General features: G+C 37.9%; 2 protein-coding genes across 12 annotated transcripts in view; one reads left to right on the top strand and one right to left on the bottom strand.

Annotated features, from left to right (window-relative positions):
- The window catches only part of Med12l (mediator complex subunit 12L), a 276541-nt gene that overhangs the window by 124971 nt on the left and 125016 nt on the right, over positions 1-26554 (bottom strand). The gene's annotated exons all lie outside the window — the stretch shown is intronic.
- The window catches only part of P2ry14 (purinergic receptor P2Y14), a 44032-nt gene continuing 27866 nt past the window's right edge, over positions 10389-26554 (top strand). The window contains exons 1-2 of one of the 3 annotated variants that reach the window (XM_013159705.3): positions 10389-10781; positions 13554-13656. The gene's annotated coding sequence lies outside the window, so the exon portion shown is untranslated. Of the gene's footprint in view, positions 10796-13534; positions 13657-26554 lie in introns of those variants that run through there. The other 2 variants (XM_013159704.3, XM_063249192.1) reach the window with 2 other exon arrangements.

Here is a 26554-nt window from a genome sequence, read left to right as displayed (position 1 = left end):
GTGCACACCCATGATCCCTGCTACTCAGGAGGCTGAGGCAGGGGAGGACCACATGTGAGAGCCTGAGTTCAACCCCAAGTATCGCCACAAAAAAAGTTTAAGTGTAACTTTTTAAATCTTACACATTCAAGCCATCTTCTTTTTCAAAACCATCACCTGGGTGAGCACTGATGAAAAGCCTGATTTGTTTCTCACACTATAGGAGAAACATTAACCAAGGAAAAACGTATATTTAATGACACAAGAGGACAGTCCAGGTAACACACATGTACATATAAAATACACACACAACAGTGCAGTATTTCATTTGCACTCAAGCAACCTGTCTAGAAAAGTCTAAATGGAAATGAGTAACGGTGAGGGTGTAAAAATAACAGTGCAACAATGATCACCACTGTCAGGTACAGAAATTCCATTCAAGGATAGCAACAAGATTACAGGAACAAGATCCTAGGATGGTACTCCACAGTACCTACCAGGCAAGTCAGTTTTAGCAGAAGAGATGGGGGCAAAGAGGCAAAAGATCTATCTGACAATGTACATCACAACATTCATCTCTCTCCAACCACGTGCTTTAAAAGCAGGCATGTTTTTACACCAGCTCATGAGAAAAGGTCTTTGAAAAGCTAATCCTTCCTCCTTATCCTGAGAAGGTCTGGGATGAGTTACAGCTCCCCTACGAAACAAGGCAGCATCCCGTCCTGGAAAGCACCCCAAGAACACCCTGGCCTTGCCTCTCCATTCTTTGCTTCTCTCCCATACCAAACTCCCACTTAAACATTTCAACAGCCACATTATTCGTTACGATCCTTATTTATGGGTATTGCTGAATGCACATCCTTTCTGGACCCCCAAGACTAAGGGACTCCTTGTTTCACAGCATAGACTGACTCCACATAGTGCTCTCGGACTTGTAAGACACCTCGACGCCAGACGCCAGCTAATCCTCTGACTCAGGCCTCAGTTCTAAGAGGTATTTACAATATTTTAAAATACATTTCAGTGTTTCAAAAATTGGATTGTTGTAGAGTTTTTGAGCATATTTAATGTTATGGCGATTTTATGTTTCTGAAATGGTATTACTAAATTAATGGAACATCTTACAACACTGACATAGAGAAGCTATTCATGTAATAAAACCACTCAAAGTCACATTGCTTATATTTTACATCTACTTCCACACTGTGTAACAAAATTTATAAAGGTCAATAAGAAAACCATTTAAAGGAGTAAAATAGCAACAATAAGACTACTACAAAAATAAGGCACTCATGCCAAAAAATACCACATGAATATTTCAGTAAACGTGAAAAAACTAAAAATTTCATTTGCTTTTCAAAGCTAATTAATAATTTGAAGAAATATCAAACAGGAACATAAAATTTCTAAAGCTTTTGGGTTATATGCATTCAGCAGCCCTTATCCAAAATGCCTGGGACCAGAATTGTTCCAGACTTGGGATGTTTTTAGGATTTGGAAATATTTTCACACAACTAATGAGTTACTTTAGGAATATTCCCAAATATAAACACAAAACTGATAGTGTTTCATATACACTTTTTTCATATACCCTGAAGGTAATATTATGTAACTTTTTTAGTGTGTCTATGACTTGACTCTACTCTGTCATGAGACTAGGTGCAGAATTTCCAGTTCTGGCATCTTGTCAGATTTCTGAGCATTGCTGGTTCCAGATTTTTGGATTAAAGATGTTTAACATTTATTCAATATTTCAAGGTCTTCTCACAGAGTAATAAACACCATATTAGTTTTTTTTTTCATTTAGCAGAGAAATACCCAGAGAATTTCCACAGAGAAATTTTAGCATTCTTCACTAAACTCATATTCAAAGAAACTGATCTTACAGAAAATCTTCCAATTTGTGTATTTCTGAGTATGCTGTAACTATTAAACCACTTCATTAATACGTAAGTCTCATTTCCAAATATCATACCTATACCTTACTTCTCAGCTAAAGTTTCACAGGAATAGTATATAAGAAAATGTATAAATATAACTGAGGTACTCAAGGCATTTAACATAAAGCTTTAACATAAAGATGTTTAAAACTCACCAGGATAAACATGATATACTAAGGGCAGTATAACAATATAAAGCTGGGAACTCAAAAATTGTATAAAGAAATTGTATAAAGAATTTTTTTTCCCTTAACTAGCCATTACTAGAAGCCAACAAATTGAGTATTTCTAAGGCATACTATCATGGAAAAAACACACTGAGACCAGGATGATATAAAAAAAGTTTGGATATTGCTATTTTCCTAAGATCAAATATTTTGAAGTTTCACCATAATACAAGGATCTAGTAGATGCAGATTTAGCCTACTCCCTAGCCATCGGGCACCACCTAGTGGCAAAATTCATAAAATAGATGAAGAACATAATTTTGTATCCTATTTATACCAGGTGACTACACAGAACACTGCAAAGCCCTCTGCCAAGTTTTGTAAAATTTTTACACACTTACTATTTCTTTAGTTTGAGCTGTTTTCCAGTATTTTATTTTTTGTGCTTTCAGTCATCAGAGACATCCAGTTCGTCTATTCTGACACACCTTGCGAGCACCCCTTTCTCCAGAACCTCTCCTGCCATAACTTTCTACATGAACGCCTGTGTGTCTGCCTTTGCTAAGTTCAGCTGGCTGCACAGCTAAAGACTCACTTTCCCACAGCCAGCAGATATTTTTCTGCACTTCCATTTCCATTTTTTTAATTTCACTTCCTACATGATCACTTTTCATTTCTTTGATACAAGTTCATGTTTGTGGGTGAGCTCTCTCAATTTGTTTTTACAAAATGGCATGGTGTTGTTACTGGCAAATGAAAAAGAAACACAACTACAATTATATCTTGCTTTATTCTGCTCCTTCCTAGTCCCGTAGAGCCACTTTTCTTATACTTTTAACACTGACTGGTTATCACCTAGTGAAATAAAAATAGCTCACTATATTGGGCACTTCTTAAATACCAGTCATCCCTGTCATGTACAACCCATTTAATTCCCACAAACATCTCACCAGGAAGCACTAGCACCATTCCCAATTGGAGATAAAGAAGTAATTTCCTTCAGGCCATGTAGTTACTAAAGGTTATTGGCGGGATTTATGGCTCAAAAACCTCAAGCTCTAAACACAGCTCAATACTGAGATGAAATGTATTCCTCAAATTTAACCAATAATTATCAAAAGCCTGGCTAGTTATTTATGTTTCCAAATTCTACTGACTCAAATAAACTATATCAACACTTGTAAGGCTTGGAGTAAAGCCAGAACACAAGCTCAACCAGAGCCTCCATATGCAAATAATACGGTACTTTGTATTGAGAACATTAAACGAATCATATTGCTATCTTATTCCCTTGCAACTGGAATGCAAGTAATTCTGTCAAAACCTCGTCCTTTTTTTTTTTAAAGAGGAAGTGTCACTTACTAAACTGGCACATTAGATATGAACTGGGACAGTGTGAGCAAACAAGCACAGTCACAACACACATGTAAATACACGTCTACACCAGGACTACATTACTCAGTAATGCAGGGACAAGAAAAAACAGCTCAATGAATCCAGGCATTTTATCAGTGAGAACCCACACGGTGACTCATCTTCCCTCCAGCCCATACAAACTGTGAACCCCTGGATGCTAGATGAGCAGCTATTCAACAGAAATCTCTAATGGATACAGCCTAGGAGCATCGATAAATGGTTTTCTGAGTTAGTGCTTGAAGCTTATAATTTTGTTTAATTTCAAAAGAAAGGATACTGCCTCTCATTTGCCTTTGTTTCCTACAGGAATGCATAATCTAAATCCTAATTTACATTTGTTTTCTCCTCCAAAGCAAAGCCATCACAAATCTTTCTTAATACTGTTAACTCTACATCCAAAATTTATGTGCAGTAAGATTTCAAAATATCTTTAGAGATGGAGCAGCATTAGTTCTTCCACAGCATGGGTCCACAGGCAGGAGAAGACAACTATACCAGGCTGATGATCAGCAAGTTTGGCCAGAGGGTTAAATTACCATGGCCCACAGGAAGTCTGGCTCTCCTGGTACCCAAGCTCATCCAAACAGGACACAGGTTCCGAATCAATCCACCAGTCACAATGCATGCCACACAAGTCTAAATTCTGACTCTCTGTCAACATTAACCAAAATCCATTCCTTCTGAAAGCCATGCAAGTATAACCACAAATCCTCCTGCAGCAACTCACCTGTCTTGGCTCCTTCCTGCTGTTATCACAAAATATCTTAAACTGGGTAATTTAAAAACACAAGAAATGTACCCCTAACAGATCTGAAGATTGGGAATTCCAAGATCAAGGCTCAAGCAGATTTACTGTCTAATGAGGGTCTGTTCCTTACAGATGGCATTGCACATGTCTTCACATGGCAGGAGAGAAAAGGGAGGAACTAAGTTCTCTCGGGTCTCTTCCAAAAAGGCACGAATCCCACTGAAGAGGGCCCTACCATATACCCTAAGCACATGCCCCCAGACCCAGCTTCTAATACCAACACATTAGAAATCCGACCTGAGCATTTGCATTGAGGAAGTACACAAACACTCAGACATCCTGCTGCTATGCTCAGCTACAGCCATCTCGTGATCAAAGCACAGGTGCTGCATGAATGGCCTATTCAAGACCAAATACAGAAATCTGGCCTCAGATTGTATCATCTGTTTAAACTGGCCCACACAAAAGAAAGCAAAAGTAATTACTATGCTCAAATTATTAACTAAAGACATATGCAGCTGTGTACAGCATTAATTGTCTAAAAACACAAAAGATTTCTCAATCATGCTACCACAGAAATTAAATTTCTAAGGATAACTGCACAATCCTCACACAATCTGCAATCACGAACATATATGCTCAGCTAATATCAGTTTGCTGGGTGGAAAAGAAGACTGTTTCCACACAATTTCAGGTGTACCTTGCGCTTTGGATAAACACACATGTACACACACACACACACACACACACATACACACCCCTGCACATCATCAACACAGCACTTCCTCTGATTGCAGTCAACCATCAGTCAAGCCCCTTAAAGTTTCAACACCACAAACACTTCCCCCAACCTTGCTGAGCCCTGAGCCTCCCACACACTGCAGCATGAACAAGCAGCCTCTGGTGGCATGGCTCTGGGGAAGTTTATCTGAGTTGCATTTCCCCACATCCGTAGGTCTCATGGCAGCTCAAACCTCTTGGTGACTTCTCACAACTCAGTTCTATATCTTTGTCTTTCTACTGAGTGAAAAACTGAGCAATTGGGAGTGTTAAGAAAATAAACTGTCTAAATAAGCAGTGTGTCATCCCCTGATCTACCTGTCCCATGGTGAGCCACTAACCATAGAAGACTTTGGATACCTAAAATGCCCAGGTAAGAGTGATGTAGTAATTTAATGTTCCTAGGATATACACAGTAGTTACTGCTTTCAGATTAATTCTACCCCTCACATTTCTAGAACCAGAAGGATATTCCCTATCTCCTCAATATTTTGGTAACATTATTCATTCAACAAACACTGAGTATCTGTAACAGTAGTGGACAATGGAAATACCAAAACAAAGAGGCCACCAACGACAGCCGCTTAAGGCATGATACAAAAACACAGCCCACTCTGAAAGAGGATGAGCACCACACCAAGACATCAGGGACTTTTCCAAAGATGGTACCAATTGAGGTGGGCCATGAGAACAGATGCAGTCAGAATTACTGCAGTGAGTAATGTCTCACACCTAAACGTAAAAACACAGAATGTCCCCTTCTGCTTTCTCAGCATGTTTCAAAAAATATCACATAGAAAACAGGAATTACATGCATGGAAATGTTTGTTTTTGGAACAAAATTATAAACTTTGATTCTGTGATAACAACAACTGAAATTTATTCCTCTTAAGGATAAAACTCAGTCTAATACCAGCAACACAAAAAGCTACATGAGCATATCAATTCGATCTAAAATTTACCTCATGACATTAGTGCCTACAACAAAGTGAAGTTTTATGAGCTGTTTATAAAACGTATTAATGGTACACACATTTCATTTTCTGAACTGCTGCTTCCTTCCATATTCCAGAAGGTGGCGATATTGCACCAGACGTGTGTTTCTCCACTGTGACTCTAGACCAAGGGAAGGACACGATTAGCAGTGAAGTCCTGGGCCTGTCCCACATTACAAGGAGATTTGGCACTATCTTGCAATGCAGTAGCTTACACCTTGCTTTAGTGATGTAATTTCTGCCCTCTCGTCTATTGCTCTAAACAAAATGACATGATTTAATCCTCCACACAGGGAAATAATAAAAGGCATGTGCTACACTCTTATGTTTCCAGCCAGATTATATTTTTAAAAGCGTATGTTCATCATGTTACTACAAATCACAAAAATCTGATGACATATTGAATTATGGATTTCCAGTGGGCCATTTACAACCTGCCCCATTCTGTGTCTTTCTGGCCATGATATCTTTCCTCACACCATTCTCTTTAAAAGCATGCTTTTATCACAATATATAAGTTTAAAAAAAAAAAAAGCTACCCACTAAGAAGCATTTATTTGATCCTATACAACTCTTATCAGGGCAACTTCCAAAATCACTTCCTCTAAATATCATTGTACTTAGCACTTTTATTTACGTGTAGGTATTAGGCCATGCACTAAAATCCTTTCTAATTTCACCACAATGAATTTCTCAATGTTCAATGAGATCCAATCTGCAGTGACACCACCAATAGCTATACCCATGCACACTGCTGTAAAAGACTTACTGATACTTCTTTTAAAAAATTAATTCACTGGAAAATGTTCATTTGTATCTAAATGACCTTCAACAGAGATTGATTCTTGAATTATGAAACATTTAAAAACCTATTTAAAAAAAAAGAGAGCGTAAGGGCTATCTATTTAGTGCTCATATGAGGAAGTGTCCCACAGCAAGAGGCAACCAGGCCAAGTGCATGAGCATGACTTTCTACTGACCCAAAAAAGCAACTGGAAAGAAAGCTGGGAGAGCACAAATGTTGTTTTTACATTTAATCTTTTTATTAGTACATGTTTGCAGTACATAATGTTTACATTCCTTGTGAGTTGTCACACGTACAGAACACATTGTCATCTTTTTTCATCTCTTGCCCCGCTTCACATCTCTTCCATCTCTTGACCCCTTTCCCATCTGACAAAGACACATCTCCCTACTTCTATTATCTATTTTTACTTTATTCTTTGTTTATAACTTGAACTTTCCATATAAAAGAAACCACGCAATATTTAAGCCCGGGTGTCTAGATTATTTCCCTTAACATTGTGGTCTCAAGGTGCATCTTTTTTTGCTACAATTGGCTCATCATTTTGCAATGTACCATGTTAAGAATCACACAAAGTTGAATTTTTGAGTAAAGAGCAAAATAGGACCTTTATGGAATGACATAAAAAGCTGGCTTTTAGAAGCAGCTGATGAAGGCTGGTTAGAAAATGACTGGAAACAATAACAGACATATTTTTGGACTACATGTGTCAAGCTCTATTTGCAGTACAAATACACAAGGGATATTTATAGACAACCAGTCCCATCGTTCACAAGGCAAGGATCCTGGCTGAAACAGTACTGGAGAAAGGAACTGTGCACAACTGTGCGAGCAGGTCAGGTGGGAAGGGTGTGGCAATCCTTCCAGGGCTCTGGGGAGAGTTCTGAGAAAAAATGACCCAGGATGAAATCCCACAGTACTTTAAAGTCAAGATTCCACAAGAGGAAATAGGAACATTAAGCACAAATCAAAACACCACTAGCCAAGAGAAAATAAGGATTATTTTAGCTTTTTCCTTTTTTTATTAACTTTTCAACAATGAGGCTTTTGGGAAAAGGACTGTGACCTCTCTTATGTCATTGTAATTATTGGGGATCTTTGTTTGCTTGTTTGGTTTGGTCTTTTTACTGATTTCGCATTATGCCTGGTGTCTCATATTGAATAAAGGCAAGTCACAATGGTATCTCAGCTCACAAACTTAATTATTTTCACAGTTCTGGTCACAAACTAAATTGGACAAGAACTAAATCAATTTTCCCCAGAAGGTTAACACTGAAGCTAAATTTGTAGTGAGCTGAACAAATGCAACAGAATAGAAAAGAGGACATCTGCCTGAAGTAAAAGTTCGTCAAGGTGTATAAACCTCAACAGGGGTTGAGACACAAAAGGGCTCAAACAGGGAAGTAAGGATGCCCACATCTGGCCACAGCTGTGAAATACTTGGATACTTATGAAAATCTGAGTTCCTCTTGGATATTTACATGTTCATCTTCCCCCATCCCAGGGCAAGGGCACCCTTAACCTCTGGCTCTACCACATGCTTTAGGGTTCTCTAATCATTATCACTGGCACCCCTTCATCTGCGGGGCATCACTTTCTCTCTTTTTCTCACCTCAAATGAAACTTTTATGTGTGCAAGTAAAATAATGTGCAATTTTTAATGAGAAAATACATTTTTCCTATGTTCCAACAAAGAAGGCCCTAGTAAGTGATGGTGACCCTTTTAGAGCTTTCCATGATAACAAACCACCTGCTGCAGCACGCGTGGGTTTGCCACCACTGCCCTAGTGTTTCTGTTTTCGGATGTCTGACACACTGGTGAAACAGCACTCATGGTTCATCTAGTCAGAAACACATGTTAACTGCCTGGATTATAATGGATCATCTAAAGATGAGGGACTGCTGGACCCCCAGTAAGCACTAAGTGCCCTCTGACTCCCAGATAGGCACTAACTTTGCACTGCTCTTTACTCCCTGAATCCCCAAGTATTTTACACAAATCTGTCTTTTGGACCACCTGCAGAGCTGGACCTTGGACTTCATAATTAAAACAAAAAGCCAGCAGCTCCAGTCAAAGAAGCCAGACTCAGTAGTTTTATTTGCAGTAAGGGTTAAAGTCAAGAAGCACAAGAGAGCACTGAAACAGTTAACACACATTTCCCAGACTGTCGGAGTAAACAGTGTCTCCTGCAATAAATCAGAGAATCCTGAGAGCTGCAGTTTAAAGACTTAATACCAAACTTACATTTAATCAGTAAAATGTTTTACATCAGGAAAATTCTCCAGTGTGACCTGGTAATAACACAACCCTAATGGTTCTTCCTTACATCTACTCCTCCTTAAGTCTGTTTACCCATCAGATCTTGCTGCAGCTGACGCTAACAGTCCTCTGAACACACTGATGCTATCAGCTCCTAAGCTGAAGTAGGCACTAGAACAACTGGTTCCCAGAGATGTCTGGAGAATCATGCCTCTGGCAGAGCTAAAAGGAGAGCTTCCCTGGAGCAGCTTTAAGACCCTTTGCCTCTGCCTAGAGATCGACAGTGACTAATTGTGTGAGACACAAAATATGAAAATGAACCTATTGAATTTAAGAATATGGATGCGCTTTAGTTGTTACCCCACCTCCTGGGTCCAGAATGCTATCTACTAGGTAAATGCACAAAGAGTGTCCACAATAATGCTTAGTATGCCTTGACAGTAGCTATGGACTAATATAATTGCAAACATATAAAAGTTTACTTAAAAGCAAACTTCAGGCTAAACCTGGTAGCTCATAACTTGTCAATGAACAATCTGAGTGAACACACTTGAAAAGTAGAAGGCTTAAAAAGGGTTTTTATCTCTGGGTTCTACATTCAAAGATTCACCAACCACTGATCAAAACATTCAAAAAAGAAATCACATCTCTACGGAACATGTACAGATATTTTGTCATCTTCTCCAAGTAATAAACAACACTTACACAGCATTTACATTGTATGAGGTACTGTAAATACTCTAGAGATGTTTTCAAATAAAAATGAGGATTTGTGCAAGTTATATGCAAATCTATAGCCCTACACACAAAGGACTTCAGCATCTGTGAATTTTGATACCTGAGGGGGTTTTCCTGGAATCATCTATCTATGGTATGTAGGAGCTGTGATTTATTCAGTGAGAAAGATAGAGAACATGAAATTATATTACAGAGTTTAAAATAAACCAAAACCAGGAGGACTTTCAGGATGGTAACATACACAGCACAAACTTAGCCGAGTATCACTACGCGAAGAGATTATCTGAAGTCTGACACATGATCGTTTTGTCAGTACTGTTCAAACTTGAAAATATTAATGTGGAAAACACCAAACTCACAACAGCTCTTTGCTAGCAGATGTGGTTACTAATGTTAAAATTCTTCCTTACTCAAATGTTAACTCTACATCTCCAGGTAGGCCCAGGCCCCACCCACCTCTGGGCTGCTGCAGTGCAGCCTCAGACTATCCGCTCTCAGAGGGTGTTTCAGAGAAAACCATCTCTTGCCTCCATATCCTTCATGTTGAATTTGACGATAGCAAAGTGTAGAAAAGAGAATCACTGGCTGTTCATTCACTGGGTAAAGTGTGGATATAGGCAAAAATAGTAGAAAATTAAAAATAAACAAAACAAAAAACAAGCCAGGCTATTTTTGTAATTACTGAAGGAAAAAAACTAGTGCAGGGGCCAGCCCAACACCCACACAGATCAAATTATCTCTGTCTTCCTCCTTTCTATATCCCGGCCTTCAACAAGTTCTAACTGTTGAATGCAGCAGCGTCTCAGCCAACCCACTATCTTGTGGTTTCTGCTGAGTTCCTGATTTTCATCTGTTCCTAAAGAGAAGCAAGAAGTCTGCGATCAAGTGCTCCTACACAGCCTACCTTGAGACATATGCTGAAGTGAGTGCTGTCTGACTTGCACAGAAAGAAGGTAAAGAGAAGGAGGTAAGGAGACAGCTGGTCTGGGAAATAATTTGAGCGTGTATATATGAATGGGGGAGAGGAGTTCTGAGCTGGGAAGTAACAATGCTGGGTAACACTAATGATTACAATTCACATTTGTTTCAGTCAGTTATTTTTTGTTTGTGAACTATGATTGGCTGGTGTGTTAATAGATTTGCCTACACTCATTTTGAGATTCAAATCTGAAATACTGTCATTTTATTTGCGAGTCCCAACTGCAGCTGTAAAAAATATCTCTAATGAATAGATGTCAAAGCAAATGTTTAAAAGTTATTCATTCAAGAGAAACATGTCAAAAGTTTGTAAATGGATACCCAAACAACTTCTCAATACTACAAAATTAGTTATTACCAATATTATTTCTAAATCAGTGTGAATGATTTTGTAACTGCATGTGTTACGGATATACATTTGTGTCTTTTATACACACATTTATATGGGTACAAGCGTTTCTCTTTGTTATTAATGAAAAGGCTGATCCTACCAGCACCTTGTAACATGCTTACTTGCCTTAAAAAGGATTATAAGCCACAAAAGTATCACCCCTGTGTATAGCAAAAACCGAAGTTGATATGCTAATTAGTCTATCAGGTAAATTACTTAAAATACTAAAATTGTGAGGGAATTTTAGCACAGACTATAATGGGAGCATACTCAACTGATCCAATGCAATCCATATAGTGTATGTATATATTAAATAAGTAAAACTAACTTTATGGAGAAAGTGAATCAAAGGTCACACTGGAAAAAAAATCATAGTTTATACATTCATCTTTTTAAAACATATAAACTTGAAAATCAAGTAATAAAAATCCTAGTAAAGTTTAAAAATAGAAAATTCAGTATAAATATCAAAAAAATACATTTTAGGATTTGTCAACATACAAAATAAAACTTATAAAAACTTACAAATACATGTATGCATTAATATAGTCTGAGCACACACAATTAGACACTGGTATATACACGTGTACTATGATGTCACAGCTGCTGCACCTCAGTGAAGAGGAAATGGAAAGTACCAAGGTACTGAGACTGTGAAGACCCAGAAAAGGGAAGCGAACAAAATGTGGGGACAGTAAACTGCAGACTGAATCAGGACTGGCTGAACATTATCAGGGGCTTTTCACCCCCGAGCAAACAGGCGCTGAGGGTGCGACTGTCCTGAACAAGGCTGACCACAGCAGAGGCTGAACCCCCTGGCACCCAACGACACTTGTTCTCCTTTTACTACACCCACAAGACCTCTGGCAGCCCAGCCCCACCCTCACTACACATGCTCCCTGTCCTCTGTCCCCTGCCATCAGTCACCAATCACTGCATCTTTAGATCCCTCCAATCTTCCGCAGCTACTTCCACTCCAAATAACACACTTTTAGGATAGTACTTACAATTTCTAGATTATAAAAATATACTATGCACACACACTTTGGGCAAAACTCAGAGTAAAAAATAACACTGATGACATTTTAAAACAATACAAAGAAGGGGGGATTCAGGAGCAGAGGGGAAGCCTCTTAAAGGACGGACAACTTTTAAGATTGCAGGGAACACATTTAACAAAGGTAACAGTTAAACTAGGCAATGAAAAGTAACCATCCCTCTGAGAGGCAGTCTCCCAAACCCCCAAAGGCTTGTGCCTACTTCCTAATCCATAAAATAGTGCTGTAAGAGTTAAATCATGAGATATTAGAGAAGTCATTAACAAAATATCAGAAGCATTCAATAAATGAAGAATGGCTTTTCATCAGACTAACTTCAATGCAAATGTACATCTGCATTTACATAGGAAATGCCTAGAAGACATAATTCAGAGATTTCAATACCTATGCAGATCAAAAGACTTACATAATTATTTAGCTACAATTATATCTTTCAACTTTTAGCCCTGGTGAGAATCACCTGAGGGTTTATTAGAAATCATATCCCTGAGCTCTACCCCTCAGATTTTTGATTCAGTCAATCTTAAAAATCTGCCCTTCTGCTGGGCATGATGATGCACGGCTATAATCCTAGCAATGAGGAGGCTGAGGCAGGAAAACTGTCCTAAGTTCAAGGGCCAGCCTGAGCTACAAAGCCAGCTCAAGTCAACCTCAAACTACATAGCAAGATCCTTTTCCAAAAAACCAAAGGAAAAAGAATGCTTTTGTTTGCACTTCTAACCAATTTCCTGATGATGTTATTGTTAGTCATCTGAAGTCCACACTTTGAGAACCACATTATCTCCAGGTGACTCTCACACTCAAATTTGTCTTACTAATAAAACTGTCCCCAACTTTCTTGTGCAATCTAATTAGCAAAGTAATTTTTAAAAAGCAAAAATGCCATTATGATTTCTCATTACATTAATTTTAATTAATTATGCTTTACATTAGTTTTTACGAGAAAAGAGGGAGAAAGGGAAGGGAGGAGATCTGTACACTTCCTAAAGACCTAAGATGCTTAAGAAATAAAATGTGAAACAAATGTGGAAATACTGCCCCTCAGCCCCTTAAAAATGGTCACTTAACCAAATGTTTCATGAGTAAACTTAGATCTTGAGGATTTACCACCCCAAAAGCTCTACTCTGAGAGCCAAAGTCAGGATTACTACAATTTCCTACAGTGTTTTCTTGAAAGTTCAGTCACAAGTGAGCTGCCTGAGCCTCTCAGTATAAGCAGTCACTAGATTACCAAGAACAGAACAGTCCAGGGTCATGGTTGATGACAGTATAAAAATGTTCTGCCATTTTCTTCACAGGCATCTTTACTTTGAGAAGACAAGCTAGTGGAGGAAAACAGACAAGAAGAGTTTACTTCAGCTAGAAACTGTGTCGCTAGTCAAGAGTGTCAAGTGTGTTCAGGTAGGCTTACTTTACTAGTGAACTTGGTAAATACGCAAATTCTTGAACCAAGACCTAATCAATCAGCACTCTGCAAGTACAGCTCATCAGTATGTGTTTAACAAGCCATTCTGGTGATTTTGCTGTATACTTGACTTTGAGCTCCACTGAGGAATAACTCTACATTTCAGCCAGCTCCAGTTTGTATCTAGTGTCAGGGCCAATCTGTACATAGTATCCCATTTTTCTTTCACAAACTTCCGGTCTGCACTAGACACTACAAAGCGAGTTCATTGGTTAGGTATGATCTGTCCCCTAAGATTTCAAATAAGCTTCAAATCTGCTGCCACATTCTGGTGCTACATCTATAAACCTGAGTGAGTGCAAAAGGATCCACAGCCTGGTAACAATCTGGGCAGCACAGATACAGAAACCAACTTGTTACAACCAACCTATGTAGAATGAATCCAGTTTCAATTTCCAGCTTTCTGTATAGCATGAGGGATCAAGTTTCCTTCATCATCTCTTTAAAACTATCCTTACTAAATCTCTGGCTCCCCTTGTAGAGAGTTTTCTGTTCCCAGTTAACATGTTAGAGAAGAATAAATGTAGTAAAAATGTGTTCTTGTTATTTTAGAGTAATCAATAGGCCATATTAATTCACAGGAAAATCAAGTTTACCATGAAGCTTGCTTCTCAATTCACCCGATCTAACACCCAAATGAAATATTGTTTGTGTGATTCTGGATCTGACAGATTTTAAATTCCTTTGAAATTTTTGCCTTTATTCAGCCTAAATTATATTTCTGGGCTTTTATTCTTCACTAACATTTCCCATCTGCTGTTTCTGAAAAGCATCAAAGGATCATGTTTTTGATCCTTCATCTTTCAGATAAGAAAACTGCCAGTGAAGGCTGATGGTTTTATGCTCAATTATAGAACATCTGTTGTTGAAGTTCAGATATCAAAGAAAACAGATAAATATCAGTACATGGCTTCTGAGCATGGCCCAAAGAGGACTCATATATCTGGGATTAGCTGCCTGGAAGAAGGATCTGGCCCCCAATTTTCCAGGATCACAGCACACTTATTTTTATTATCATACATAGCCACTGCACTCTAGGAATGATTTATACGAATTGGACTTGAAATGTTTCCAGTTTTTCTTTTATAGTAGGAAAGACACCTAGTAGGAAAGGATTCACCTATTTCTAAAGGGATCTTCCCAGGGAGTCCAGCCCTAAGGTCAAACCTAACCAAGAGAGCTCAGAAGAGGGAAGGAACGTATCCATCCTACTTAAAAAACAAAAAAGATGGATAGAATCCCCTTTTCACTCTAGAGCTATTTTAGTCCTTAATTCATTCAACAAACACTGATTTTTTTATTATGTGGCAGCCATGATTCCAGATTCTGAGGACACCTTACATGAAACAAGAACCCTGACCTTTTGGAACTTATATTGCAATAGGAAAATAAACACCATTTCTCTTTCTCCCTTTGGAATTGATAATTATTGATCAATAGCTATGTGATCACTCTTTTGGCATTTTGTAACTTAACTAATTCAAACATTATTAGAAGCCAACCAACATTCACTGACTTTTCCCAAATGCCTAAGCCAACCCTGCTAAAAGCTGATAACCCTGTGTGTAAGGATGACAAAAACAAAATATAGACAATTAACACTTAGTTCAGTTAAATAACCTAGGAACTGAGCCTCCACCCTACAAGTTCCCATACTCCCATACCCTGAAACTGCTGATCTATGTTTTGTATCATTTCACAGCCTCTTTCCCCACTATAAATACACCTTCAAACAGTACCTTTATAGCTCTATAGACATGAAAAAGGAGGTGGAAGTATTAAGATTAAAAAAAAAAAAAAACTAACACCAGCTGTGTTAGCACTAAACCTGCGAGCAGCTTTCACTCAGCAGCTGCCCTCATAACAGGTGCCACGGAACAAGCTGATTACTAAAACCTTGGGCTAGCTAAGCAAAGCACAGATTAATTAACCAAAACACAGGTTAGGTAGGAATCACACTTAGAAAAGAATAAATATTCCCACAAATACATTATTTTACCTTAAAATACAAGTGCACTTACTGCCTAACCTGGAGAAACACTGGGGCAAAGCTTTTTTTCCGAGATGATTCAAATGGTTAGAGCTGTGTACTGATTTTTCTTCATAAGCCACAAATCTAGCCACAGTGTCAGCAAAGTCGTTTCTCAGTTTTCAAGTCACGTGAGAATCTTAAAATACTTAAGACTACATGAATAAAAAACTCAGTCCTAGATCTAGACTTCTAAAGTCCCTCAGGAAAAGAATATAAATGTCCTTAATCCAGTAACAGTGAAGTTTCTCAATGAATGCCTTATGGATACATGGAAATAAGAAAAGTAAAAATATAAATTAAACATGCTGATAAGAATCTTCTAGAGCCTGAAGATTGTATCTAAAGTCACCCGTACCCACTTAGGAAAAGGGACACACTCTCCTCTCTCTAAAAGAAGCAACCGGTCCTTGTATACACAAAACCAAGGGACAGAACATAGTAATAAAAACAGTCTTGGCATTTGAAATTCTCTGAGTTCAAATCTCGACTACTACTTTGAAAAAAACTTTGGAACGTAACTTAATGACGAAGCCTCATTTTCCTCTCCATGGAGATTAAGATAATATGTATAAACATCCTAGAACAGTGACTAGCAGGACATAAGAACGCAATCAGTGTTTACAGTCATCGGCACCATTAGTATCTTTCTCAGCAACAGTGCAGTGTTCAATGACACAAGAGCAATGAAAATCAAAGAAATAAAAACTCAGTTCCAGCTTGTCTCTTAACATTTGACTGCTCAGTTTACTCATCTGTAAAAACAGAATAAAAACTTCTGCTTAAAGAATCACTGGGAGAATTATAAGATGCCTACTATAAAAGCCACAGTCAAAAAATTATGGCCATGGCTGGCTATAATGATGCATCCCTTTAATCCAGGCACTCTGGAAGGCTGAAGCAGCTGAATCACAGGTTCAAGCCTAGTCTGCGTAAATTAGGAAGGTTCTATCTACCAATAAAAGAGAACAGGAGGACTAGAACATTGCTCAGTGTGAAGTTCTGGGTTCAACCCAACACTGAGGGAGAAAAAAGGCTATTAATACTCCTACACACACACACACACATACACACAATTTTTTATAGCATTGTACTTAAGACAGCAAATCCACACTCCCAATAGATGTCCCCTCATAAAAAGCCTTCATAAAAAGAATCTTACTCAACTAACATTTGCTTTGTAGAAACATCTTCCTTGGGACAGTGGAGGACATAAGACCTTCTCCCAAGAAACACTTCCTGAGAAAATATACACTTTAAACATAGTATATAATGTGGGAAAAATTAAATGCTGTGTTATAACATTAAAATAGGAACTCAGGAAAAAAAATAAAAATTAAAAAGTAGGAGCTAAGAAAAAGGCAAGAGCACTGTGTACCAAGTCTGAAAAGAGGAAGACAATACACGTATATGCCAGACAATAAAATCATATGCAAATTATACAAAAATACAATGAATGTTAAATTTTAAACTCATTATAGTACCTGACATGTTGTCATTAATCCCCTACAAAACACTGCTCCTTTCCTCATTTATCTTCTCATTCTTGCCACTTTCCAAAGCATAGAAAGTCCTGAAAGTCCTTAGGCGTGCCTTTCATGGTTGTCTCTGTGTCTTCAATCAATTCAAAATTTTACTTTCAAAGTATTTATGGTTTTGGGGTAGATTCCGAAGACCCATGTTGCAATAATAAATAATAAGTAAATAAACACAAAAATATTTTTTCAAGTCTGCCTTTCCTTTGGATGGCACTTGGCAACTGCACTCACTGTTTTTTGTTTGTTTCTTTCTTTAATTCATACACTGTGATAAGACACCCATGAAAGAGGACTTCCAGAACTGCTTCAGAAAGAGACAAGAATGATGGGAGAAGCATGTTTGACGCAAAGGGGTGTATTTTGATGGGAATTTTTCACAATGTGTCTTTTGTGATAATGTTTTATTTATGGAGTCAATGTATATCTTGATCACATCATAGGATACAACAAGTAGAAAACTCCTTTAATTTATATATTTCCTAACCCCATGTCTTATTTTTATCTGAATGACCTTACTTGTAATATTTTCTCTCCAATCTCTAACAACACTTAACTCTCTGCACCTTCAAAACACAACATAAACCTTTTTCTGAGATTTTTGTGGCACACACCCACTATATTCTTGTCATCTTTTAACTCTTACAATATTTACTCAAAATCATAATCTCCTCCGCGTCTCCTCAATATCCTTGCTGCTGCAAGAGCAAGTATTACATCTGTGATTTTGTTTCCACTTAATTTACATTAGGGTATAATGTAAATACAATTAAATAGAGAACAGTTTAAATACGCAATGCAATGAGTCTGACACCATGTAATTATTACCAAATTAAGACAAAAATTCCATCACAAAGACTCCCCAGTGCTCCTTTCTAGTCACATCATCCATATTCCTAATTTCTATCACTATAGTTTAGTTTTACCAGTAATCAAGCAGCATTTAATTGGACTCACACATATTCCTTTGTGTCTGACTTCATTCATTCAACATAGTATGTTCAGATCCATCCACATTCCTGGTATTAATCAACCTTGCTGTGCCCTGCATAGCATTTTATTCTATGTATCACAATTTGGTTGCTCATTTTCAACCACTAATAAGCACTTGGGTCATTCCCAATTTTGCACTATTACGAATACGTTTCTTATGAATAGTCTAGCCAATGTCTTTTATAGGTACATACCTTCATTTTTCCGGGGTGAACATCTAGGAGCAAAATTACTAGGTCAAAGGTAGCTGTATGTTTAACTTGATGAGAAGCTACCAAACTTCCCAAAGTAGACTTACTGTTTTATCCTTCAATCAAAAACATAGTTAAGGTATCAATCATTCTACTTCATTTACATATTAGAGCAAATTTATCCTGAAGCTTCTCTACGGGCCCATGCTCAGTCTCAGTAACATCCTGAATTGAAAACCCAGTGTTAGGAGTAAAATCAGGAATAAGACCAAATGGAGCAATCCAGAAGCATCCATTTACAACTTATGTGATGATCCTGCCCTTGACCAGGGTGAAAAAAAACCCAAAGTTTCTATTTCTATACAAGAAACAGTTTACTCCACACATAAAAAAGGAAACTGCTTGTTCACAGTATCATCTTCTTTTTTGAATATATACAACAATTATCACATCATTGGTGTAGACTGATTCCTCTTAATGAATCAGGCTCTATAAAACTCAGCGAGTAATTCACAGCCCTGTTGAAAGTATTTCTGGTGAAAACTTGAAAATGAGTAATAACTATTTAAAAATATTACTCTTGGGAGACATATTTTTTATGGCTTAAAACACTGGTGTTATTTTTTAGGATTTAGATGACTTTTGAACATGTTTAACTAGCATTTCTCCTTGAAAATATGTCACCCCAAAGGATAAAGAGAATTATTCCTGCTTTTCAAATAAAGATTATTATCCATGGCACCTCCTAAAATAGAATATTTCAAGCTATTTATTTGAGATTTTTAACTAAGAACACACAAGATTCAAAAGAGAGAAGTTAATGAATTAACTAAGATAATAGAACACACATCCAAGAAATGAAGACTTCTGAAAAGCTTGCTCGCTTGATACTGCTGAGGTTTGTTTAGTAAGTAAGGTTCATTTCTTCTTACTTTATCGTAAAGCTTAACTTTTGGCAGTGTAATTGGGAAAGTGCCATGGGAAAACTAACTGGATAAGGGCCTAAACGGTCATTAGTGCTTTGCACATGCTCTTGTTTTTAAGAACCACCTAGACCTACAAGCTTAGCATTTAAAAAGAAAAGATGAGAAAATGTGATAAAAACCTAATGTTTCTTTTCTAAAGAAAGAGGTTTTAGGACTAGCCATTTTAATCTGGTTAAATTGTGCACTTAAACTGCTTCTCTCATCAAATATTTCAATTAGCACTACTTCCTTAACAGCTCCCCATTATTTTTATGCTTTTCTAAATGTGCAATATACAATCCTCCCCACAGATGAAGGCCAAAAAGATTAAGATGAAAAAACCTAGTAAGGAATATTATCTTAGGCCATAAATACTCCATGGAGTGTTTATAGTGAATATTCCAACTAGCAAACTTTCCATTTAAAGAATGTAATAAATGCTAGAATGCAAGAAATGCACCAAAGAATTCTCCCCTGATAATATTAAATTAGGACATTCTCTTGTGCTTCAGAGCATAGCTCTAATTCACCAACATTATCTACAAAGCAAATCTAAGCCTCCCATAAAATTCATGTGTAATTACATTAAAAGTGCCCCAAGAGAGATTGACTGACCTCAAAGGAAAAAGGGTTTTAGAAAAGCTGAAGAATCCTACAATTTGCTGGCATCAGACATACTACTTTCTTCCTAGGAGAAAGGAGCTTGCCCTTTGCAGAACATCTAGAACACCACTGTTTTGCTATGACCTTTATCTTTCTCCTCACTAGGCTGCCAACTGCCCCTGTGCATATGCCTTACTCCTTGCTGGGTCAATCCAGGCCCATCACTTTTCTCCTATAGCCAGATCTCCTTTCCACTGATCTGCTCATACCACTGTACTCATTACCTCAACTTACTTAAGATCTTCAAGATGCTGGAAAAGAATGTTCAATAAAATAATACAGACCCACCTGTCTCACACAGCTAACACTAATATGAAAGAAACACACCTACACAACAGATGGTACTATTATACAACAGCTTATGTGCAAATATAATTTTAATGACTACAGTTTAGGCAACCAATGTTTAACGTTCATTCACTCGACAACGAATTGCTTGCTACCTGGTTGGTATTATAAATATGAACTTAAAGGTTTCTTTTGCTTTGAATTTCAAGAGACACTCAGTGACAAGGCTCAAAGGTTGCACAAATTTGTTTACATTTTTATTTTGATAGGCTCATGCTCTCTGTGTTTGGGGGAAAAGGAGGGTCTTGGACTCAAACCCAGGGCCTTGTGCATGCTAAGCATACGCTTTACCACTGAGCTACATCTCCAGTCCTCAGGTTCTTATTTTAATAGAAGATTCCAAATACCCAGAAACAGAGGCCACAAAATTATTATTATTATGGAAACATAATTATTTAGCAGAACTCCAATGAGCCTTTTCCAAATTCATGGTGCCAGAGAAATTCATTAGCATGAAGTTTCCATAGTAATGTTGCCCGACAAAGAGAAACACTAAGGACAAAAGAGGTACTGAAAGAAGGGAAATGAGATGGCACCAAAGCTAAGGGGACCTGTCCAGAACGTAGCTCGGGACTTCCTGCAACAGAGTTCAAGATGCAGACAACAATCAAAGTCTCCTTGAATCACAACCAGTCAGACTCATGAGAACAGAATATTCTTCCTTTGCCTGACCCCTTCAGTTCTCAAGACCACCAGACAGGGTTCCAAGCCTTTTCATGATTTCTTGGAAAGGGCTAAAACCCTTTTAATTTAGAAATGTTTCAACATTTGATCAGGAGAGACTTTTATTCAAGCAAAATCTCACCCATATATAAGATATGCCAGATGAAAAAGGTACCTGCTGAGGCAGGGATGGTGGTTCCGCTGTCCTCTCTAATGCTCCCTGAAGAGGGAGTCCTTAGATTAGCCCACTGATTACTCCCTCAAGAGGAACCTTGAATATACATGATGTCAAACTGTCACTATATATTTAAGGGGGTAGAGGGAAATGGAGAGGAGTAACCTACAAGTGGACACTTGAGAATATAAGAATGGACATTCAAAAGCACTTTCATGATCTAAGATATGAAGACAAGAGTAAAAGAGCAGAAGATAATGACATTCAAAGATGAGAAATCACTACTTAGAACTTCCACTGCCTAAAAAATTCTCAGAAATTCTAAGGCTGAGTTGGGGAAAACTAAATGAAAGACTTAGTTTATGATCTCTTTAAAAAGAATATCTGCCCTTGGCTTCTGTGATCAATATGCAGATTAAAGTCTCAAAACACAAGTATCATACATTATATACTACAAGTAGTAGTTCTCCTTCCTGTAGCCCTTCATGGGTTCAGTGGATGCTCACTGAGAACTTCCACGGAGTCAGGCCTGCTCAGGAGGCCTGTGCATGGAGTGCACAGTGCACGGAGGCACAGTGCTGGATGCTGTGAGGCTTATGATTCTGGACAAAGGCACACAGTAAATAACAGCACAATGTGTATGTATTTTGCACTGAAGAACAATCTAGCAGGCCAAGCACGGGACACACCAGGTGTTTACTGATAGACGAGATGATCAGAGAGACCACAATGCAGCCAAAAGCTAAGCACGGAGACCTGGGAAGTAAGGAAGACAAACAGGCAGGACAGTTTCCAAGATGGGAGACATCTTGGGAGAAGAACAAGGTGGCCAATGTGGCATCAACAGAAAGTGAGGTAAAGGAAACATATAAAACCAGTCAGAGAACTAGGCAGAGCCAGGTGGTTTAAAGTCTGGATTTTATTCCACCTGTGATGAGACATTGCCTCTCCACAGACAGGGCAGATTTCAACAGGGAGTAATAAGAGCCAGTATGTGTGCTTAGAGACCCTTCTTGCAGCTAGATGGAGAAGGAGTAAGAGGGAAGTTTTAGGAGACTCCTGTTTCCCAGCAATGACTATGACTGAGGGGCGTTTAATACACAAACTGCAATCTGAGCAGAAACAACTCTGGAGCTAAGACATCACGTGAAACAATCAATGAGAATCAATGAGAAAGTTCTCCATAATGGCCTACGGTTATCTCAGAGAACTGCACTTTACACAATCATCAACCAACTAAGCTTCCACTTGAACTTCTGAGTTAGGCCATAAGACATTGTGGTAAAAGCTCTTAGGCAGTACTCTCTTCCTCATCTGACAAAATACAGTCCTATTGCCCTTGCAATAACAATCCAGTTCTTTGATTTACACTGTAGGAAAGCTCATGTAATAACTACTTAATTTTGTGCTAAGTGAGCACAAATTCTTCTTGATGCTCCAGCAAACAAACAAGCAGATCAATTACACCAGCAATGCTGAAGACCAAGCTCAAATCACAAAGATCTGAGAGAAATGAGGAAGGAAGCAAAGAAGTACAAATACAGAGATGCTTACACTAGTAAGAAGCAAGAAAGAACCAAATGCTCATTAATAGGGAAATGGTTATAACATGAATCTTTCTTCAGTTTCATGGTATTCAAAAGGATGGGGCAAATCTTTAAAACTTGATGCGGAAGTGTCACTGTTAATGCGGTGTAGAGAATAATAAGAGATGTCCAACTTCTGTCTACAGCTGTATATCTTTCTCTATTTAATAACTGTTAACATTCACTGAAGGATTGTTTCCCTTATTGTTGCATTCACATCTACTCTGCTTTGTATTATCTCATGGAACTTTTGTCACATTCCTATGGGATACTGAGAATTACTTCTATTCAACAAATGAGTTTAGTGTCTTACCCATTCACACAGCTGACAATTAGGGAGGTGCTGTTTGATACTGGATCTCCACCCTTGTAAACCTGTGCTCTTCCTTAATCTCTACATCATGTTAATCCCTTACATGTCCTTACTGCCCATATTAAATCAATTTGCTTTTGGATTCCTTCAAATGTCACTGAAGAAAATCTTAAAATACCCACTTAGTGTTCTGGGAAATAGCTTTCAGGAAAATTAAATTAATGATGAAACACGTCAAAGTTTGTAACATTTTTGGAAAGTTGATATGACCCAATTTGGTATGACACTCAAGATCAAAGTAATAAGTGACTTTACAAACAAATGTTATTTAAAGGCTCAGTGACCGATAATTTTTTTCAGCTCTTGCTAGGATAGCAAATTGTGAACGCCACATTTCTACATTTCCTTCTAGACTGAGATATTTGTAAAAGCTCAGCACAGGAAAAGTAATACACAGTTTAAAGTCAAACAGATGTCCATAATTTTAAGCCAAGCAGGGGAGGCGCCAATCAGCAGGCTTTCTTTTTTAACAGTGTCACATGCTAACAGCGAAAGGAGAGGTGACAAGTTATGGTGAGGCTGATGATGAACCAGATCACTAAAAGGTACTGGGCAGTCCTAAAAAGGAGAGCTTTGATGCTGCCTGAGTGTCCTGTATCCACTTAACCCATGCGGAAATGTTGTAAGCCTCATCACTACCCACACCGCACTGACCAGTTTCTTTGCTGCCGTCACCCAACAGCCTTCACTGCAGTGATTTCTCTAGATCCTAGAGGATCAGAAAGGGCACATGTCTAAGGGAGAGAAAACTATGATCTTTCCTGCCTCAATTCAGATTCTGACCAGCTATGTGACCTCAACCAAGAAACTCAGCTTCATCATGCCCCAACCTCATTGTTTAACTAGAGGGACAACAATATCTACCTCATGTGCTAGGTATCAGGTTATCATAATCTCACTAAGAATTTAGAACATCTGGCAATATACTATTTAGCGCACTATACACTTACTATTATTACATTTTAGGTGCTACTATTGTTACTGTCATTTTCTTAGTGCATAACTAGGAAGTACAAACTCCTAGTGTCAAAGTCACCAAGTGACAATTACTTTATCTTTCAAATTTTCCTACATTGTCAATGCATTCTTTAGTATATTAAAGGAAAAAATTTTTAGAGTAAAGTAGGATTTACTAAAATTTCTTCATACTATCTGGCATGGAGACCTGCAAATGGCACCATTATGTCAAGTCTATAGCTGGACAAGCAGGTACCCACTGCTGCCTACCAAGCTCAGCATCAATGTCTGGAAGCTATTTCAGTACACACATTCCTTGAACAAGAGGAGAAAAGGCAAACACAAGCTACTAGACATGAATATCAATCAAACTCACAAGAGAAAGCAATCACTCATTTGACTTATAATTTGATAATTCTAATATGATGTGTTCTGAAAAGTAAAAGGCTCAGAATGTATCAGGGTTCTTGAATCCTTTGCGATTGTGTAAAATGAATATTTGTATTTTTCTGGCCGCTCATCACCATAACACTTACTGCTCACAATTCAATATAGCCTTCATTTGTCAGTTTAAATCATCAGACATTTGTAAAATTCTTATATCCAATAAGATTAGAAACCAGTTTTGATATTCATATGAAAGAGTAGCCAACTATATACTTGCACATCACTACCACCTCGGCCCTGCCACTCTTTTGTTCATTTATCCATTATTCATATGTGCAAAACATCTCCTCAACAGCACTTATATAATTGCTTCTCAGCCTTCTGACTAAGGTCAAATGTAATAGCTCTTAACTCACAGCTACCTTCAGAGAAAGAATGTAATGAAGCTCGGAAAATTCCAATTCCATCTTATTCCAAATTAAATGCATAAAACATGGTTCTAAAGGCCAGGATGACTCTCCCAAAAGAATCGAAGCTTATGTCACTAGACACATGGAATCACAGAATCAAAGGGCCACACCTATGGCTTCAGAGCACACAGCTTAAGCAGAGGGAAGCCTGATCAGCCAGCACAAGGATTAAGACACTTTTGCTATAAAAGGGAATGTTCAGCTTGATTATAAATGTCTTAGCTCTGAGTAACTTGGTTTACTAAATAATACGATAGTTAAAACAGGAATGGCATTTTGAAGAGGGAAAAATCACTGTAGTTATTCGTAATTAAGAAGAGGGGTTGACTACTGTTTTAAAACTAAACTCTAAAGCCAATACATCTAAGAACAGTGGTCATCAAAGGACAAAGCTGCCCTTGAGCTGTGCTTATAGAAAAAGTCATTAAAAACTGGTTTCAAAGGGTATTAGGAGATCTAAGTTAAGGAAAAAAAGGAAAGGCCAACATAATCTTATGTTAGCTGGTTATATCAATTCTTAAAAGGGAGAACCTCCTTCCAACCATTTCATTAGGCTACGTAATATAACACAGAAGCCCCTTTTTCCACTTCCAAACATCAGTGCTGTGTCACCCTTATGATAATCCCTCCAGTATCGCTAAGGACCACTCTATCTCAGAAGAGCACAGAATTCTGTGCTTGACCAAAAGAAAAAAAAAAGAAAAACAGAAAGTGGTGCCCCTTTTTACAGGGCTTATTAATTCCAACTATATATAATAAAGTTGGAATTAATAAAAAGTAAATTTGGTTACAAAATTTTTAAAAATAAAGGGATAACAAGGCACAGACACAGTCAATGAATAAGAATTAAATAAACATGGAAAAATGCATTAGAGTAAGAGCTGTAAGTCAGGACAGATGAAAGAATTCTCATAAAAACAAACAGACTATTTATGTATTATAGATGTTCAATAGTCTCATAGTATATCCCAATTCTATACCACAGCAGCAAACTAATTGCCTACATAGAGGGAGAAGACAGAACCTACCTGACTTGAGGCACATTTTAAGGCATCAGTAAAGCTCTGGGCTATCAAAAAACTTCGAATATTCAAAAATTTTATTCTGAATCTCCAGTCTTCCTATGCTAGAATGAACACACACCCCAGTCTGCCCAGGAGCCAAGTTTTCTCCTCTGTGCCAGGGTGATTTTAATCACTTGCAAAAGAGTCCCAGCTTGAATAATAAACTGTAAAGTCAGCCTAGCCAAATCTGTTTTAGCTAAGCCTTTGGTGAAAGAATCTTTGAAAGTATTTCCCAGACGATGTACTTTAGATCAGAAAGCTTCTGCCCCAATCCTAAAGGTGTAAAGTACAGCAGGGTTCAGAAGGACTGTCTACTTCTCAAGGAAAGCCAGGGACTGTACCCAGAGCTTCTCTCACAGTACTGTTTTCAGAGCCGTGCTGTTACATCCCAACAGCAAGAGAATGAGCCAAACAACTCAGTGTGGAAACCTGTAG

The sequence above is a fragment of the Cavia porcellus genome, unplaced genomic scaffold (assembly GCF_034190915.1).
Source record: "Cavia porcellus strain 051 isolate PalLab524CR breed Dunkin Hartley unplaced genomic scaffold, mCavPor4.1 scaffold_5, whole genome shotgun sequence".
NCBI lineage: Eukaryota > Metazoa > Chordata > Mammalia > Rodentia > Caviidae > Cavia > Cavia porcellus.
The sequence above is the reverse complement of the archived record's forward strand: the minus strand, read 5'-3'. Positions and strand labels throughout refer to the sequence as shown.